Source organism: Tursiops truncatus, chromosome X, assembly GCF_011762595.2.
Source record: "Tursiops truncatus isolate mTurTru1 chromosome X, mTurTru1.mat.Y, whole genome shotgun sequence".
NCBI classification, from domain to species: Eukaryota; Metazoa; Chordata; class Mammalia; order Artiodactyla; family Delphinidae; genus Tursiops; species Tursiops truncatus.
Genome location: NC_047055.1, coordinates 29,065,055 through 29,083,535, shown reverse-complemented (window position 1 = coordinate 29,083,535; position 18,481 = coordinate 29,065,055). Strand labels below are relative to the sequence as shown.

At 43.3% G+C, this 18,481-nt stretch overlaps 1 long non-coding RNA gene across 5 annotated transcripts in view; it reads left to right on the top strand.

The window, feature by feature from the left end:
* LOC109552483 (uncharacterized) overlaps positions 1 to 18,481 on the top strand; it is an 85,501-nt gene that overhangs the window by 29,512 nt on the left and 37,508 nt on the right. For all 5 annotated transcript variants that reach the window (XR_012329288.1, XR_012329287.1, XR_012329289.1 and 2 more), the window contains one exon: positions 6,355 to 6,428. This is a non-coding gene — a long non-coding RNA (uncharacterized lncRNA). The remainder of the gene's footprint in view (positions 1 to 6,354; positions 6,429 to 18,481) is intronic.

Sequence of the window (18,481 nt, the reverse complement as noted above, 5' to 3'; positions counted from 1 at the left end):
GACGTTGGGTAACATGTGATCTTAGAAAGGTTCCAGGTCCTTTTCACCAGCTCCAAAATCATATTGGAGTCGTGGTGGCCACAGGAGGCTGCACCTCAGCAGCCGGCTGGGCCAGGGTTAGGGTGAGCCCTCCCTCTGGAGAGCTGAGCCAGCAGCAGGTGGGGAGACAGGGTGTGGCCGCGGACGACAGTCAGGGATCTCTGCTTCTTGTGGCTGTAAAGCGCCTGTCCTGCACTGGATCATCTGGGTTGGTCGGAGGCACAATGAGAATGAATAACAACGGGACCTCTGTCTCCCCAGAACTGGAGAGGGGAGGGTGCGACTGGGATGGGGCACGAGGGTGAACTGCAGGCAGTGGATAGACAGGGTGATATTACTGAGGAGGTGAATGATGGAGGGGACGATAATGAAAGTTATTACCTTAACGTATGCCTCAAAGTTTCCCCAAGACGCTGAAGTGAGAAGAGCCAGACTGGCAGGGTGGTGAGAAGGGGGGCAGCAGTTGGAAGCAGCTCACCGAACCTACCCTGTCATAGCCAGCACACTCCGGTGCCACGCTGACCTATGCAGCCTTGTGTGACGAGGGCAATGTGCTTTGTGTGCGCTCCCCAGTGTGGCAGTCATTAGCCACGTGTGGCTTTTGAGCACTTAAAGTGTGGCTGGTGTGACTGAGGAACTGAATTTTTAGTTGTAGTTAATTTTAATTAATTTAAATTGACCTACATGAAAAGATGCTCATCATTGCTAATTATTAGAGAAATGCAAATCAATACTACAATGAGATATCACCTCACACTGGTCAGAATGGCCATCATCAAAAAATCCACAAACAATAAATGCTGGAGAGGGTCTGGAGAAAAGGGAACCCTCCTACACTGTTGGTGGGAATGTAAATTGGTGTAGCCATTATGGAAAACAGTATGGTGGTTCCTCAAAAAACTAAAAATAGAGCTACCATATGATCCAGCAGTCCCACTCCTGTGCATATATCTGTAGAAAGCCATAATTCGAAAAGATACACGCACCCCAATGTTCATAGCAGCACTGTTTACAGTAGCCAAGACATGGAAGCAACCTAGGTGTCCATCAACAGAGGAGTCGATAAAGAAGGTATGGTACATGTATACAATGGAATATTACTCAGCCATAAAAAGAATGAAATAACGGCATTTACAGCAACATGGATGGACTTAGAGATTATCATCCTAAGTGAACTAAGTCAGAACGAGAAAGACAAATACCATATGTATGATATCACTTATATGTGGAACCTAAAATATGACACGAATGAGCTTATTTACAGAACAGAAACGGACTCACAGACATAGAAAACAAACTTATGGTTACCAAAGGGGAGAGGGGGTGGGGGAGGGATGGATGGGGAGTTTGGGATTAGCAGATGCAAACTAGTATGTATAGGGTGGATAAACAAGGTCCTATATAACACAGGGAACTATATTCAGTATCCTGTGATAAACCATAATGGAAGAGAATATGAAAAAGAATATATATATATATCTATAACTGGGTCACTTTCGCTATACAGCAGAAATTAGCACAACATTGTATATCAGCTATACTTCAATAAAATTTAAAAAGTAAATAAATAAATTGACCTAGCCGTGTATGGCTAGTTTGTCCAATGGGGGCAGTGCAGCCCTAGAGTCATGGTTGACAAGGGTGAGTGGGGCGGTCCACATAGCACAGGGAGATCAGCTCAGCTCGGTGCTTTGTGACCACCTAGAGGGGTGGGATAGGGAGGGTGGGAGGGAGACGCAAGAGGGAGGTGATATGGGGATATATGTATATGTATAGCTGATTCACTTTGTCATAAAGCAGAAACTAACACCCCATTGTGAAGCGATTATACTCCGATAAAGATGTTAAAAAAAAATAAAGCACGGACTGCAGCCGGCAGCCCTGGCGTAAATCCTGGTTTGCCATTTACTAACTCTGCAACCTTGCACAAGTTATCCAACGTCTTTGAGCCTATTTCCTCATCTGTAAGATGGGGAGCCTAACAGTACGGACATCACAGAGGGCTGTTGGAAAGATTGAATGAGGTAATCCATGTAAAACTCTCAACAAAGTGCCTGGCATCTATGAGGCTCTCAGTAAATGGTTGCTGTCAGGATGTTTTGATGTTAAGATGTTATGATGTTTCGTCCTATCTTACTTTTCTGTGCTTTGGCCCTCGTCGCTGAACATGAGTAAATCAACCTGACTTGCTAAGTGCCTGGAGGTGTGAGGATAATAACATTTGCCCTTATTGACTCCCTTGAGCTCCATAGCACAGGATCTGTTATTTGATTTTGTAACTTCATTGTGTCTGAGCTCTGAATGAAATGAGAGTTTTTAATGAAAGAAAAGATGAAATAGTCAAGGTCAGAATAATAACATGAAAAAAAGTCACATGTCCCACATTTCCAATTCCACATTCATTGAACAGGCATTTGCTGAGAGACTAGTGATTACAAGCACAGACTCTGGAGCTAGACTGACTGGGCTTGTATCCATTACTAGCTGTGTAACTTGAGCAAAGTTACTTAATTTCGTATTTGTCTTTATTTCCTATTTGTCAATTGGGCATAATACTACCTGCCTCATAGGGTTGTTGTAAATGAATCAATACATGTAAAGCACTTATAGAATTACTTGGCACTGATAAGCACTTGATAAATATTGGCTGATGTGATTACTATATGCTAGGCACTATATTAGGTGCTGGTAAAACAAAGCTAAGGAAGTACCATCCCTGCCCTCATTAAGCTTATAGGCTAGTAGAGGGAGAGAGCTACATGAACATAGAAATACAATAAGATACTACAGAAAATAAAGATGGAAGATGCTCAGGATGCTGAGGGGACATCAAGAGAGAAGAGAGCAAGTTGGCTTGGTTGGAGGGCAAAACTTTTCATAGAGCTGGAGAGCAGGTAGTGGTGGGGTGCGTCGCAGGTACATGTTTGTAGAAATAAACAAGGATGATGCATCCAGAGAACTAAAGGCAATTGATAAATTGGTATGCCTAGGGTGTAAGGGAGAGGGAGTAAGCGGAAGACAGGATTGAAAAGGTCAGCAGGAAGCAGGTCCTGAAAGACCTTATACGTTAGGTATAAGAATTTGTACTTTATCTTCTTTTAAAAAATAAATTATTTATTTTTGGCTGCATTGGGTCTTCGTTGCTGCACATGGGCTTTCTCTAGTTGCGGTGAACGGGGGCTGCTCTTCATTGCGGTGTGCGGGCTTCTCATTGCGGTGGCTTCTGTTGTTGCAGAACATGGGCTCTAGGCACGTGGGCTTCAGTAGTTGTGGCACACGGGCTCAATAGTTGTGGTGCACGGGCTTAGTTGCTCCGCAGCATGTGGGATCTTCCCAGACCAGGGCTCGAACCTGTGTCCCCTGCATTGGCAGGCGGATTCTTAACCACTGCGCCACCAGGGAAGTCCTGTACTTTATCTTGAACAATGGGAAACCATTGAAAGGTTTTAAGAAAGGAAGTACCATGATCAAGGGATTTTAGAAGGACCCTACTGGCAGCAGTTGGGGGTCAATACTGGAGGCAGAGATATCAGCTAAGAAACTATTGTAGTCATCCAGGCATGAGATGATGAGATTGATGACCTAAGGTAACTGTCACGGGGATGGAAAGGTGGGGAACAGTACTGGAGATGTTACGAAGAGGTCCAACTGACTGGTGAATACAGGAGGAGGACCGGTTTTGAAGAGGAAGTCGATGGAGTCATTTTGGGACACACTGGGTTTATGTAAGGCATTTGATAGTGGTTCTGGAACTCCTAGAAGAAGGAGGTGAGGACTGGAGATACAAATGTGGGAGACATTAGAACTCTGCATCAGGCCCCCTTTTTCTCATTCTCTGCTTTCTTCCTAGGTTATTTATTCCCAGGGCTTTAAATACTGTATCTGTATTGATGAATTCAATTTCTAAACTTCCATCTCTAGCCCTGACCACCTCACTGAAGTCTATCTAGACTTCTTTAACTAGCCATCTACTTAGGATCTCCAGTTGGGTGACTCATACACATCTCAAATTTAGCATGTCCAGAACTCAGTTCTTGAAGCAATCCCCAACCCCGCTTGCTCCTCCCCTTGTCTTCCAGCCTCAGTGAATGGCACCTACCATGTGTCTAGTTGCTTCAGCCAAACACCTGAGGGTCAGACACTCTGGTTGTTCCTTCAAGCTGCCTTTGTAAGAATTCCTTCCCCTGCCCATCTCTTCTGAATCTCATTCTACTCTTCAGGCTCTTCTTGAAGTAATCCTAAGATCATACATTTCCCATGGCTTCAACAACCTCCATCCATCTCCCGACTCATTCATTCAGCAGATATTCATTGAGTACCTTCTAGGTGCTAGAGATTCATCAGGAACAAGGCAAATAGAGTTGCCACTCTCATGGAGCTTACATGCAAGTGGCAGGGAAAAAATATAATGAACAAGCAAACCAACAAATGAAACAACCGCAGATGACAGTAAGCGCTGGGAGAGAGTAAAACAGGAGATGCGATGCGACACTGACCAGGCTCGGGGCCTACTTAGTTGGGATGATCAGGGAAGGCCTCCCTGAGGAGCTGACACTGGAGCTGAGACGTGGATGATGAGAGAACATTTTAGGCAAGTTCAAAGACCCTCAAGAGGGAGCAAATTATAGCTGGGAGCATAGCAAACAAGGATGGGATGAGATCAGAGATTTAGGCAAGGGCTGTATCTTACTAGGTCAAAGTAGAGAGCTTAGATGTTATGCAAAGTGTATTCAGAAGTCCTTGGAGGGCTTCAAAGCAGGGAGACTGATATGAGCTGATTTATATATTTAAAAGTGGGCTCTGGCTGTTGTGTAGAGAATGGCCTATGCAAGCAGGGAGACCGGGGAGGAGACTGTTGCAGTGATCTGGGAGAGATGACAGTAGCCTGCATTACAGTGGAGGCCACGGGCATGGAGAGAAGTAGAGAGACAGAGTATGTTTATTGGACAGAGGACTGGTGGAGTTTGCTGGATGAGGGATGGGAGATGAGGGAGAGGAAGGAATCAAAGGTACCAGCACAGTACCTAGTAGGTGCTCAATGAATATTTGCTGAATGAATGAGTCAGGATACGGATGGAGGTTGTTGAAGCCATAGGAAATGTATGATCTTAGGATTACTTCAAGAAGAGCCTGAAGAGTAGAATGAGATTCAAAAGAGACGGGCAGGGGAAGGAACGCTTACAAAAGCAACTTGAAGGAACAACTAGGGTGGTAGGAGGAGAAACAGGAAAGTGTGACAGTACAGAAGGCAATCGTGTTTCCCTCTCCAGAAGTAACCAATGCTAACAGATGGGCGGGTAGCCTTCCAAATCATCTTCTGTATATTTACATACATTCACGAATGTTTATATTACATGCATATGTAGTTTGGGGTTTTATGTAAATGAACTCATAGTACATGCATTATTCTAGCACTTGCTTTTTTTTTTTAAAAAGAAACAGCTTTGTTGAGCTATAATTCACATACCATACAATTCACACATTAAAAGTGTACAATTCAGTGGTTTTTAGTTACATTCACAGATATGTGCAACCACCACCATCATCAGTTTTTGGAACATTTTCATCACCTCAAAAAGAAACTCTGTACCCTTTAGCTATCACTCCCTTGTCCACAATCCCCACCCATAACCCTGAGCAACCACTAATCTCCTTTCAGTCTCTACAGATTTGCCTATTCTGGACTTTCATATAAATGGAAGTATATAATAGGTGGTCTTTTGTGACTGGCTTGTTTCACTTAGCACATGTTTTTGAGGTTCCCCTATGTTATAGCATGAGTCAGAACTTCAGTCTTTTTATTGCTGAATAATATTCCATTGTGCATATAGACCACATTTGGTTGATCTATTCATCAGTTGGTGGACACCGGGTTGTTTCCACTTTTTGGCTATTATGAATAATACTGTTCTGAACATTCAAGTACAAGTTTTGGTGTAGACGTGTATTTTCATGTCTCTTGAGTATGTACCAAGGAGTGGAATTGCTGGGTCATATGGTAGCTCTATGTTTGACGTTTTGAGGAACTGCCACACTGTTTTCCAAGGTGGCTGCACCATTTTACATTCCCACAAGCAGCCTGTAAGGGTTCCAGTTTCTCCACATCTTCACCAACACCTGTTACAATCTATCTTTTTGGTGATTGCCATACTCAGGGTTGTGATATCACTTGCTTTTGAATTTAAGGTGCCTTGAATATTGTTCCATTTCAGCACATATAGATTTCTTGTGTATATAAGTGCTATGTAATATTCCACAGAGACTGTGCTTTTCAAGATGATCCTATCTGTACTGTTGTGTTGTTTCCTCCCCCAGGGCTCAGCACAATGGACATAGAAACAGCAGAGGTCGATGACTGCATTGATCCAAATTTGGAAGTTGTGTGGCAGGTAAGGCAGGAGGATGAGGTGAGAATGGTGTTGATGGTAATGGTGAGAGAGTTCTTGAAGTGAGTTACCAACGCTGGTGCATATCATTCCTGTGTAAGTGACAGTGAAGAGGAGCTGGAGTGGATGATACAGCATAGTGGCTGGAACCTTAAAAGTAGGGGTTTTGCATGACACTGGAAAGATAGTTTTGTTTTGTTTTGTTTTGCATTTACCCATTTCCTTTGTTGAGTTTTTCTTTCTTTTTTCTAAGATAAGCTGGGACGAAGTGAGAGAGTGGCATGGACATATATTCACTACCGAATGTAAAATAGATAGCTAGTGGGAAGCAGCCACATAGCATGGGGAGATCAGCTCGGTGCTTTGTGACCACCTAGAGGGGTGGGATAGGGAGGGTGGGAGGGAGACGCAAGAGGGAGGGGATATGGGGATATATGTATATGTATAGCTGATTCACTTTGTTATAAAGCAGAAACTAACACACCATTGTGAAGCAATTATACTCCCATATAAATGTTAAAAAAAAAGATTACATCATTCACTGTTTGTCTTCTTTAACAGATAATTCAGAACATAATATAACCTTCCTTTGTGACTCAGAATGGCCATTATGACCATCTGCTTTTGCCCTGGGCCTTTGAGGCATGTAGGAATATGTCTTTCCCTATTAAATGGGTCCCAGATTTCTGTGCTTTTGAAATTCTATCTCGTTTACTTTCCAGCTTTACTCTTTTTGGTGTCAGAGGCTGAGATCAGCGTATTCTAGGTTCTTCTAATGTACAGGTGTTTGACCAAGGACTGACCCCATACACCTCCTGTGAAGTTCATGGATTTTATGATGGCCATGTGACATGCTGTTTAGATGTTTTTTTCTTTTCTAGGTTTGTGGTTATATTATGGCAGAGGTTATGAGAAATCTGATCTCCAGAGAAGTGTCGGTGCTTCTTTAATATGATATAGCTATTTGGGGCTAGTTTTCTAGCATTGCAGGAGTTAATGAATAAGTTTGTATTTACCTTATCCACACTCTTTTTAATGGTAGAGACCTGCTCTGTCCAATACAAGTAGCCACTAGGTACATGAAGCTTTTACAATTTAAATATAAATTAATTGAGTAAATCAGTAGTACTAGCCACATTTCAAGTTCTCAGTAGTCACGTGTGGCTAGTGGCTACCGTACTGGAGAATGCAGGTGCACAACATTCCCATCATCACAGAAAGTTCTGTTTTTCAGCAGTGGTCTAGACTTCGAATCAGTCTCCTCTCAGGTTTCCCCTTTCCAGATTGAAGTCGCATGTTTTCAGCATGTCCTTGTGCAGTAGCCATGTTCCTACTACTCTGCGATACCCCCTGGCCTCCTACCCTGATCATGTCACTTGCCCTCTGTCAGTGTCTTAGTTCCTGTTGCTGCTATAACAAATTACCACAAACTTCATGGCTTAATACAACACAAATTTAGTATCTTACAGTTGTGGAGATCAGAAGTTTAAAATAAGCCATTTTGGGACTTCCCTGGTGGCGCAGTGGTTAAGAATCCGCCTGACAGTGCAGGGGACACGGGTTCGAGCCCTGGTCCAGGAAGATCCCACATGCCGCGGAGCAACTAAGGCCACGCACCACAACTACTGGGCCTGCGCTCTAGAGCCCACGAGCCACAACTACTGAAGCCCGCACACATGGAGCCCGCGTTCCGCAACAAGAGAAGCCACCGCAGTAAGAAGCCCGCGCACTGCAGCGAAGAGTAGCCCCTGCTCAAGGCAATTGGAGAAAGCCCGTGCACAGCAACAAAGACTCAAGGCAGCCATAAATAAATAAATAAATTTATTTTTTAAAAAATCCGCCATATTTTAGCTTCCAGAAGCCACCTGCATTCCTTGGCTCCTGGCCCCTTCCTCCATCTTCAAAGCCAGCACGTAGCATCTTCAAACCTCTCTCTCACTGTCTGACCTCTGCTTCACATTGCCTCCTCTAACTCTGACCCTCCTGTCTGTCTCTTATATGGACTCTGTAATTAGAATAGGCCCACCTGGATAATCCACGATAATGTCCCCCTCTTAAATCCTTAACTTAATCACCCCTGCAAAGTCCCTTTTACCACGTAAGGTAACATTTCCACAGATCCCAGGGGTTAGGATGTGGACATCTTTGGGGAATCATGATTCAGCCTACCATAACAGGCAGTGTTCTCCAGTGGCATCTTGTTTTCCTTGAGGACCAGTGCTGCACAGAGTATGCCACACACTGATACGCCAAGATTTTATGCAAAGGAAGGAGAATATTTTAAAATCTTATTTTCTGCCTCCATCCTGTCTGGAAATACCAAACTTTGGTTGTTCTGACTCCTCAAAATCTGATCCTGTGAGTACAGTGGCACAGGAGTATCTTACAGGCAAGGCAGATCCACAGCTGACTCAGCGTCCTATCAAGAGTGTTTACCCCACTGTAACACAGTTGCTCCTTCAGGGCTGATCTCTGCCAGCCTTCCTTAAAAACAAACAACACGCACACAAACAAACCCCCCCAAACTGGGAGCTTGTTATATTAACCAAAGCAAAGCCTCCTGAGCTTCTCTTTGCCAAGGAAAGGGTGGCAGATGAAAGCCTGAGTCATTCCCAGGAGAAGCAGCAGCAGAAACCAGTGCAAAATTGGTCTTCGACTTCCAGTCTGGACAAGATGGCATAGACTCATTTCTCCATGCTCCTCGCAGCTAAGTATAATTATGAATCCTAGAAATAATTCAAGAGGCAACCAAAGGAGAATTCTAGAAGATGTAAAGAGGACGGTAGAATGGTTAGGAATTCCAGGACTGGAGGAACGCTATGGTAGCCTTATGACTTACTACCCAACAGAAGAAGGCGACCCAGGCCCAGCATTTCCCAGCTGCCAACCTAGCAACAGTGGCTCAGATGGGCTGCTTCTCCCTCTGGTTTGAATGGGAGTCCTGCTGACAACACCAAGTGAGCATGGCAACTCCAGCAAAGGGAGTCTAACAGGGAGCCCCACTGACAAGAAGCAGCCAGGGAAAGTGCTTTCCTTTCCCACCAGGCCAGAGACTCCCCCCTGCCACCAAAAGATACTGTGCAACCAGGGCACCATCAAGAGGAAATCCCACTACAACAAGTAGTCTGGCTCAGGAAGCCTTTGTCCCCATGGTCTTAAGGATCCCCTCTCCCCAAAAGAGATACCAGGAGGGCATACAGCACTGGCAAGTGTGTGTGTGGGGTTCCACCAGAGTAAGCAAAGCCAGGGAAGATTTGTTGTTTCCACAGACTAGAGACTCACTTCCTCCACCTAGAGACATCCAGGCAACGCAGCCTGGTAAAGCACCTTCTGCTCCCTCAGGCAACACCAGCAGGGACCAGTGAGGGCCCCATCAGCACCACGTTAACCAATCAGAACAAAACTGCACCACAGAGGCTCTGAAAACTAAATCGTCACTGAAATCACAGCCCACAAAAGTAGTCTAGGACTTGTGTGCTAAACCTAAACATTGACTGCCTGCTAAAATAAAAGATTTAAATAGTCTCCTAACATAGTAGCCGAAATGTCCAGAATACAATGAAAAATCACCCATCATACCAAGAACCAGAAAATCACAACTTGAATGAGAAAAGACAATCAATCAACTGACATCAATAACGAGATGAATCAGTTGTTAGAATTATCTGACAAGGATTTTAATGCAGCATCACAAAAATGCTTCAGTAAGCAATTGCAACATCTCTTGAAACAAATGAAAAAGAAAGTCTGAGCAAAGGAAAAACAAGTTATACAGAAGAACCAAACAGAAATTATAGAACTGAAGAATACAGTAATAGAAATTCAAAACTTGCTATATAGGCTCAGTGGTATAGTGGAGATGACAGATGATAGAATCAGTGAGCTTGAGGATAAACCAATAGAACTTAATCTGAGCAGCAGAGAGAAAATAGACTGGAAAAAAATAGAGCCTCAGAAACCTGTGGGAAATAACAAAAGATCCAACATTCATATCAGAGTCCCAGAAAGATAGCAAAACCAGACAAAGGCAGTGCAGAAAAGGGAGAAAACTATAGACAAGTATCTCATGAACTTAGAAAAATCTTCAACAAAACATTAGCAAAATGAAACCAACAATGTATGAAAGAATTATACACCATGACCAAGTGGGATTTATTCAAGGTATACAAGCCTGGTTCAATATTTTAAAAATCAGTCAAGATAGTCTGCCATATCAAAAGACTAAACAAAAATCATATGCCCGTATCAATTGGCACAGAAAAACACATTTGATAAAATTCAACATTTATTCGTGATAAAAACTCTCAGTACGCTAGGAATTAGAGGGGAACTTCCTTAACTATGTAAAGAACATCTACAAAAAACATACAGCTAACATTATACTTAATGGTGAAAGACTGAATGCTTTCGCTCTTAAGATTGGAACAAGGCAAGCATGTCTGCTCTTATCACTTCTATTCAACATTTTATTGGAAGTTCTAGATAGTGAAACAAGGCAAGAAAAAGAAACTTTAAAATATACAGATTAGAAAGAACAAAGTAAAACTGTCTCTATTTGCAGAAAACTTGATCATCTTACAAAATCACAAGAAATCTTAAAAAAAAAAACCCTTCTAGAACTAATAATGGAATTCAGCAAGGCCGTATGATACAAGAGCAACACACAAAAATCCATTACATTTCTATATAGTAACTGGAAATCTAAAAAAAACAATAACACCTTTTATAAGTGCTCCAAAGAAAATGAAATATTTAGGTATAAACTTAACGAAACAGGTACAGGAATTGTATGCTGAAAATTACAAAACACCGATGAAAGAACTTAAGACATTAGTAATTTGAGAGACTGACCGTGTTCATAGATTGGAAAACTCAATTAACATACTAAGATGTCAGTTCTCCCCAAGTTGATTTATAGGTTAATGAAATCTCTATCAAAACCCAAGCAAGGATTTTTGTAGATATAGATAGGCTTATTATAAAATTTCTATGGAGGGAGTTCCCTGGTGGCCTAGTGGTTAGGATCCTGGGCTTTCACTGCTATGGCTATGGGTTCATCCCTGGTCGGGGAACTGAGATCCCGCAAGCCACGTGGTGTAGCTCCCCCCACCCCCCAAATTTTTTTATATGGAAAGGCAAAGGACCTAGTTAAAATGATTTTTATAAAGAATAAACTTTTTGAAAGAATAAACCAGTGTAAAGGCTTACTATATAGCGACAGTAATCAAGCTAGTATGGTAGTAGTGGAAGGGAGACACACTGATAAATGGAACAGAATAGAGAACCCGGAAATAAACTCACACAAATTTGTTCAATTGATTTTTGACAAAGGTGTAAAAGCAGTTCAGTGGAGGAAGGGTAGCCTTTTCAACAGATAGTGCAGGAGCAATTGACATCCATAGGCAAAATAAGTGAACGTTGATCTAAACAGCACACCGTATACAAAGATTAACTCAAAATGGATCACAGACTTAAAGTGTAAAACTATAAAACTTGTAGAAAAAAAGCCCACAGGAGAAAATCTTCATGGGCTGGGGCTCAGCAGAGTGTTCTTAGGCTTGACACCATAAGCATGATCCATAAAAGGAAAAGCTATTATTTGGATTTCATCAAAATTACAAAGTTTTGTTCTATGAAAGATCCTATTAATTATGAGCTACAGAATGGAGAAAATATTTGCAAACTACATATCTGAGAAAAGATTTTTATCTAGAATACATAAAGAACTCTGGAAACTCAAACAATCCTGTTAGAAAATGGGCAAAAGATATGAACAGACATTTCACTAAAGAGGATATACAGATGGCAAATAAGGCATGAAAGGATGCTCAACACCGTAAGTCATCAGGAAAGTGCAAATCAAAACCACAGTGAGGTATTACTACACACCTCTCAGAATAGCTAAAATAAAAAATAGTGACACCAAATGCTGGTGAGGATGCAGAGAAACTGAATCACTCACACATGTATTCTTCAACAGATTAATGGTTAAATAAACTGTAGGACATCCGTGCCATGGAATACTACTCAGCAAGAAAAAGAAATGGGGTATCGGTTCATGTGATAACTTGAATAAATCTCCCAGGAATCCTCCTGAGTGAGAAAAAGCCAGTCTTAAAAGGTTACAATACTATATGATTATTTATATAATACTATTGAAATGACAAAAAACATAGCGATGGGGAACAGGTTAGGGGGTGCCGGTGGTTAGGGAATGGGGCAGATGGAAGGTGAGTGTGGCTGCAGAGGAAGAATCCTTTTGGTGATAGTACAGTTCTGATCGAGTCGGTGGATACGTGAACCTACACATGCGATAAAATTGCATATGACTAAATACACAGACACATACAAACAAATGTTTACAAAGTAAAGCTGGGGAACTCTGGGCAAGATCAACAGTTCACAGCAGTGTCAATACCTTGATTGTAATGTTATACTACAGTTTGACGAGATGTTACCCCTTCGGGAAACTGGATTAAAGAGTATGTGGTATCTCGCTGCATTATTTCCTACAATTGCATGTGACTCTACAATGATCTCAAAATAAAAAGTTCAATTAAAAAAAAGACGAAGACAAAAAATTGAGCCCTTGAACATTTTGCCAGAAGCTGGGCTAAGGAATGTGGCTCGTTGCGCGGGCATGGAACTAGTTGGCCGTCTGGCTACAGACTAGATAGTTATAAAGAACAGTGGCTCCCCCAACCTGGGGATGCAGCCCCTTCGGGAGCCTCTGATAATCCAGGCAGGTATTGTTCACCTTCTGGAAATTCTCAGTAACCAAATTTAATTGCAAATCACTTCCATGAAAAAGCAAGCATTTGCTATATGTCTTCACATCAGAGGGCCACACCAGGAAATCAAAATAGGGTATCTCCAACCTGTCCCCACCCTAGCCCTTCTAAAGTAGGAATCACTGGCCTGATGATTGTTCATGGAGCCAATATGTGAGGCCTGAATGGGCCTGTTAACTCTGTATGGTGAACAGTCGCCACCCCTAACCCTGGTCAGTCAGCCAGTGGGCTCAAACCCCAGGAGGAACTCTGAGGGGGAATGAGAAGCTGTGGGTGATGGGCTGCAAACCCCATTCCATTGCTCAGCCAACACCTCCAAACATATGCTCCGCCGCCTTCTTAGATTCAACACCTTCCTTAGGAGGAGCTCAGAGGGTTTTTATGATCTTTTCCAAAGAGCCCTTTTCATGCCTGTTCTTCAGACCTGGAGCATCTTGAACTTAGCACTTGATTTTAGAGGCGAAACTTGATTTCACAGAGGACCAAACAAACAATGGGAAAAGTGCATTTTCCCTTAATATTAGTTTTTAAGTTAATATATAGAAAAATTGATTTTATTGGTGTACAGTTCTATGAATTTTAACACATGCATAGTTTCATGTAATCACCACCACAGTCAGGATACAGACTGTATCTGGATTCATCCCCCCAAACTCCCTCATGCTGCCCCTTTGTAGGTACACACACAACCCCCGCCCCCAAACCCTGGCAACCACTGATGTGTTCTCCATCACTGTAGTTTGGCCTTTTTGAGAAAGTCATAGAAATGGAATCATACGGTAGGTAACTTTGAAACTGGCTTCTCTCACTCAGCATCATGTCTTTGCAATTCATCACATTGTTGTATCTCTCGGTAGTTCATTTTAAGATCCCTTTTTACTTAAGAATTGCTCTCCAATTTTGTTGATTAGTTCTCTAAGCAGGCTTTGTAATAGTGTAGCAACAGTGTAATCTGTGTACAATGAAATCACCTTTGGTCAAATGACTGACAGTTATTAACGTTTCTCTTATCCAGTCCTTAATCTGTTTCTTCTGGTGAAAAAAAAAAGTAGAGAGGCAAGAAGTAAGTAATAATTTCTAAACAAGCATTATAGAGGTCTAAAACCAGAAAGCAGCACCCCTGACTGCCTGAACTGTTCCCAAATCACTTCTCTCACCACTTGAGAAACCTACCAGGACAGCAGTGGCCAGTGGACTTCTAGACATATGCTTCTTGCCCAGGAACTTCCGTGCGATTCTAGAACCAGTCCCATGCACAGGAATGAGTACAGTTGCCTAGAAGGTAACGTTTTAAGGATGCCTTGTTTGTTGCTGTCATCTACCTAGTAAGTCAACACTAAGTAAAAGCTCTGAAACCCAATTCAATAAAAGTGTTTATGAATCCAGTGTACTTAACTAAGGAGAAAGGCACCTTCTGATCTAAGGAGAGCTTTCTTTTTTATTCAGTTTCCCCTTCTTTTGTGTTTATAGCCTTTTATCCTTCTCCCCAAAGGCAGGCCACTCTTGAAGTCCTACCTGTAAAGGGAACTTGACTGCCAAGTATCGGAGACTTCAGGTGGTGGGTGAATCGAGTCCGGTTCCTGTGAGGGAGGGGAGTCAGTCTCAGTGGCTGGGCTTACCCTGGCACTGAGGGCAGTAGGACAACCCTTGCACACTGCATTTAGGAAGCGAACGCCCCTTCTGCCCCGGGGTGAACCAGGGCCCTGGTCTTCTTCACCAGTGTTATTTTACAACTTCCCGCCACACACAGACATGTACAATTAATGAAGTAACGGTCGGTGAGTCTGCCAGTAACATAGCTCATTTCTGTTAATTAGCCACAGGCCAACAATTGGTAAATTGGTAGACTGTGCTTGAGTTGACACATTTTCAATCTGATGGTTCATAAAAGAGACAGCTGCTTATTTTATGTATATGTAAGTGGCTCTTAGTGCATCAAAAGGATGTTTAAAACAGCAAAGGAATAATCTAAAGTGCAGTTTGTCATCGTGGTTTGTAACAGATTCAAACCGTATAATGACAGCAGCCCGTGGTTAAGTAAGGGGAGCAACAGATGGACCGCAGAGGCACTGGGGCAGGCGCAGTGGCCTTCCTGAGGGCTTCTGGCCACGGCCCCCGTGCTCCAAGCAGGTGTGCTGAGGTGTGGCCCAGGGAGTGGGAGAACTGAGCAGTAAGATAGTCCAAACCTTGGCAAAGTAATAGTCACAGAGGAAGTGCTTTCGAGAAATAACAGAAATAAAGCTCACCTAGGAAGCTAGTTAAATGTTTGAGACTCGAATGCGAATGGGAAAGAAATGCATCTTTAGAGCTGGTGCAGTCGGAGACTTTCATGTTGAGGCATGAACATTTTCAACCTCCCCTACGTTTTTGTTCATCTGATTTTCCACTTCAGTTGTTCATTCTCTCTACCCTGCCCGCCTGTGGGGCTGCACGCTAATTATCTCATGGTGGTGAGGTTCCAGGCGTGTGTGATTGATTCATGCTCCTGGGTCTGATATAAATGAACAGGTTAATTTCTTGGCCATTGCTTTTACCTCTATCCCTGGCCACTTGGGCACAAATGAAAGCCATTTGGTCACTAGAGGGTGAGAGGGTGTAGACGAGAATGAATAATCCCATCCTCGACCCTGGAAAAAGAACTGAAAGGATATGATTTACACACAAATCAGTTCTACCATCTTTTTGTAGAAACGACAGCATGCTCTTTCCTCACAATCCCACTCTTAAAGTATTTTTAAACTTCAGAATAGGAGTGAGGAACCTAGGCGTTGACACTGGTAAATTGTTCCTAGCTGGCAGTGTGGGAGAAGGTGGGCAGGGCACACTGTCCCTAGTCTAATTCCCCCCCCCCATGAAGTTCTGAAAGTTTGGTAGGAATAGTTGGTGAATTGAGAACAGTAAACACCCTTTCTTTTACGTGTATTAAAATATTCTTAATGCTTATGACAACTGTGAGGGGTGTTATGAAGAGAGGAAAATATTCACTATCTCCTGAAAAGTTAACAGGGATAGGGAGTAGATTTTGATTTTTTCTTCCTTATTTTTAAATTTTTATTTTATATGGAGTAGGAAATCTTGATTCGACCAGAGAAAAAAAGTGGTTTGAGTTTTCCACTTCTGAGCCATTGATTTGATCTCAAGGGAACACAGACTTACTGTTGCACAGCTGGGTGCTGACATTACTTTTTATTTATCTATTTTTTAGTGACTGTGAATTCTTTTTTTTTTAATTTATTTTTGGCTGCTTTGGGTCTTCATTGCTGTGAGCGGGCTTTCTCTAGTTGCAGCAAGCGGGGGCTACTCTTCATTGCGGCGTGCGGGCTTCTCATTGCGGTGGCTTCTCTTGTTGCGGAGCACAGGCTCTAGGCGCACGGGCTTCAGTAGTTGCGGCATGTGGCCTCAGTAGTTGCAGCATGAGGGCCCTAGAGCACGTGGGCTCAATAGTTGCGGTGTGCAGGCTCTAGGGCATGCGGGCTTCAGTAGTTGCGGTGCACGGGCTCAGTAGTTGTGGCTCGCGGGCTCTAGAGTGTAGGCTCCGTAGTTGTGGCGCACAGGCTTAGTTGGTCCACGGCATGTGGGATCTTCCTGGACCAGGGCTTGAACCCGTGTCCCCTGCACTGGCAGGCAGATTCTTAACCACTGCGCCACCAGGGAAGTCCCTGGGCACTGGCATTAGTAGCAAGAGGCCAATCATATTTTTTCCTTTTGACTCTCCTTTTCTTTTACTTATCATATTTTGTGATTGTCCACGTTCTTCAGATTTTTTTCCTGTTATCACGAGCTTGAAAAAGAATGTGGTCAGCTTCCACCCATTTGTATTAATGTAGGAGAGCATTGATACAGCTACAAGAGAAGTAGAGATAAGCCGGAAGTCAAAGAATCAGAGTGTTCCAACCGGAGGAGCCATAGAAACAACTGAGACCCTTCACTTTTACACACAGGGAGACAGAGACCCAGAGAGGGAAGGTAGCAGCTGTCATGATTCCCATTCCTGTCCTCTTTCCAGAATGTGATATGTGACTTTATTGCTATATACTTTCCTTTCGAATTATGATCTGTAAAAGTTATTACTTGCATTCCTGGGACATGAAGCCAGTTAGGTGTTAAGAAGGGATCCAGAGCCGTACAGTAGTAGGAAAAGCTAGACCCAAACTAAGTATTCACCCTGGATGATCAGATCTGGAGTCGACCCTCGCTTGCATTAAGTGTTGGCATTCTGGGTTCTGCCCTTGGCCCTCTTTTCTTCTCTTCAGAGTAGCTCCACGGTTAGGGTTGGTCTGTATGGCAAATAGAAGACTGACTCAGAATTGAAAAGCTCCAACTGCAGTTCTCAGGATGTTCTACCTATCTCAGCAGATAATGTATCCCTTCTTCAGTTCAACACCCACCTTTTCACCTGTTCCTCTCTTCACAATTCTTTGCTCTTCCCTTCTACCCGGCTGCATTTGTAACCACAACAAAACCTCTGTTTCGTTTTGATAAAAAGAAAAATCCTTTGAACCTGTGTCCCCCCCTCAGCTATTCCCTTGTCAGCCAAGCCTCTTGAAAGAATGGTCCGTACTTGATGTTCTCAATCCTTCCTTTTCGTTCACCCCAATGCCAAACTCAGCGGACACCTTTTGGTCTTTAAGGGCTCTGGCTCTGCAGCATTTAACACAGCTCAACCATCCACCTGCTTGAAACTCTCTTTTCCCTGGTTTTTCTTCTCCAGGTTCTCCTACTCCTCTGTTCCTCAAGGATCTTAGTTGATAGTAGTTATATCTTGGGTTCACACCCAGCTTAAATCTCCTTTACTGCAATACTTCCCAACCTGTCATCTCTCAGGAAGGGATGGTAAAGCCGGGGACACAGCTAATGGGCCTAGGGATGGCTATCTAATGGGAAGTGGACACTGTATCTGCGGGAGTCCATTCTCTCCCCTAGGAATGCGTTGAGATGGAGGAAGCGGACCGCAGGGAACCAGGCTGAGAGGTCGCACAGGCTCAGGGGCTGATGCTACAGTTGTGGCTGTGGGAGTGGATGAGTGACTAGAAGATACTGCCAGGCAGAGGAGCAGGTGTGGGAGATAAAAGCAACACTCCCTGAGAACCAAGGAAGAGATCATGAGCCGGAGAGAGATGCGGGGTAGCAGACAGAGGAGGAGAGAGAGGGGAAGAGTCGTGAGAGGAATAGGAGGGAGACAGGGGAGTGATGAGAGCGAGCACAGGAGGCGGCACCCAGACGACTTTGGAGTTTCTGTGAGGTGCTGCTGTGCTTACTGGACTA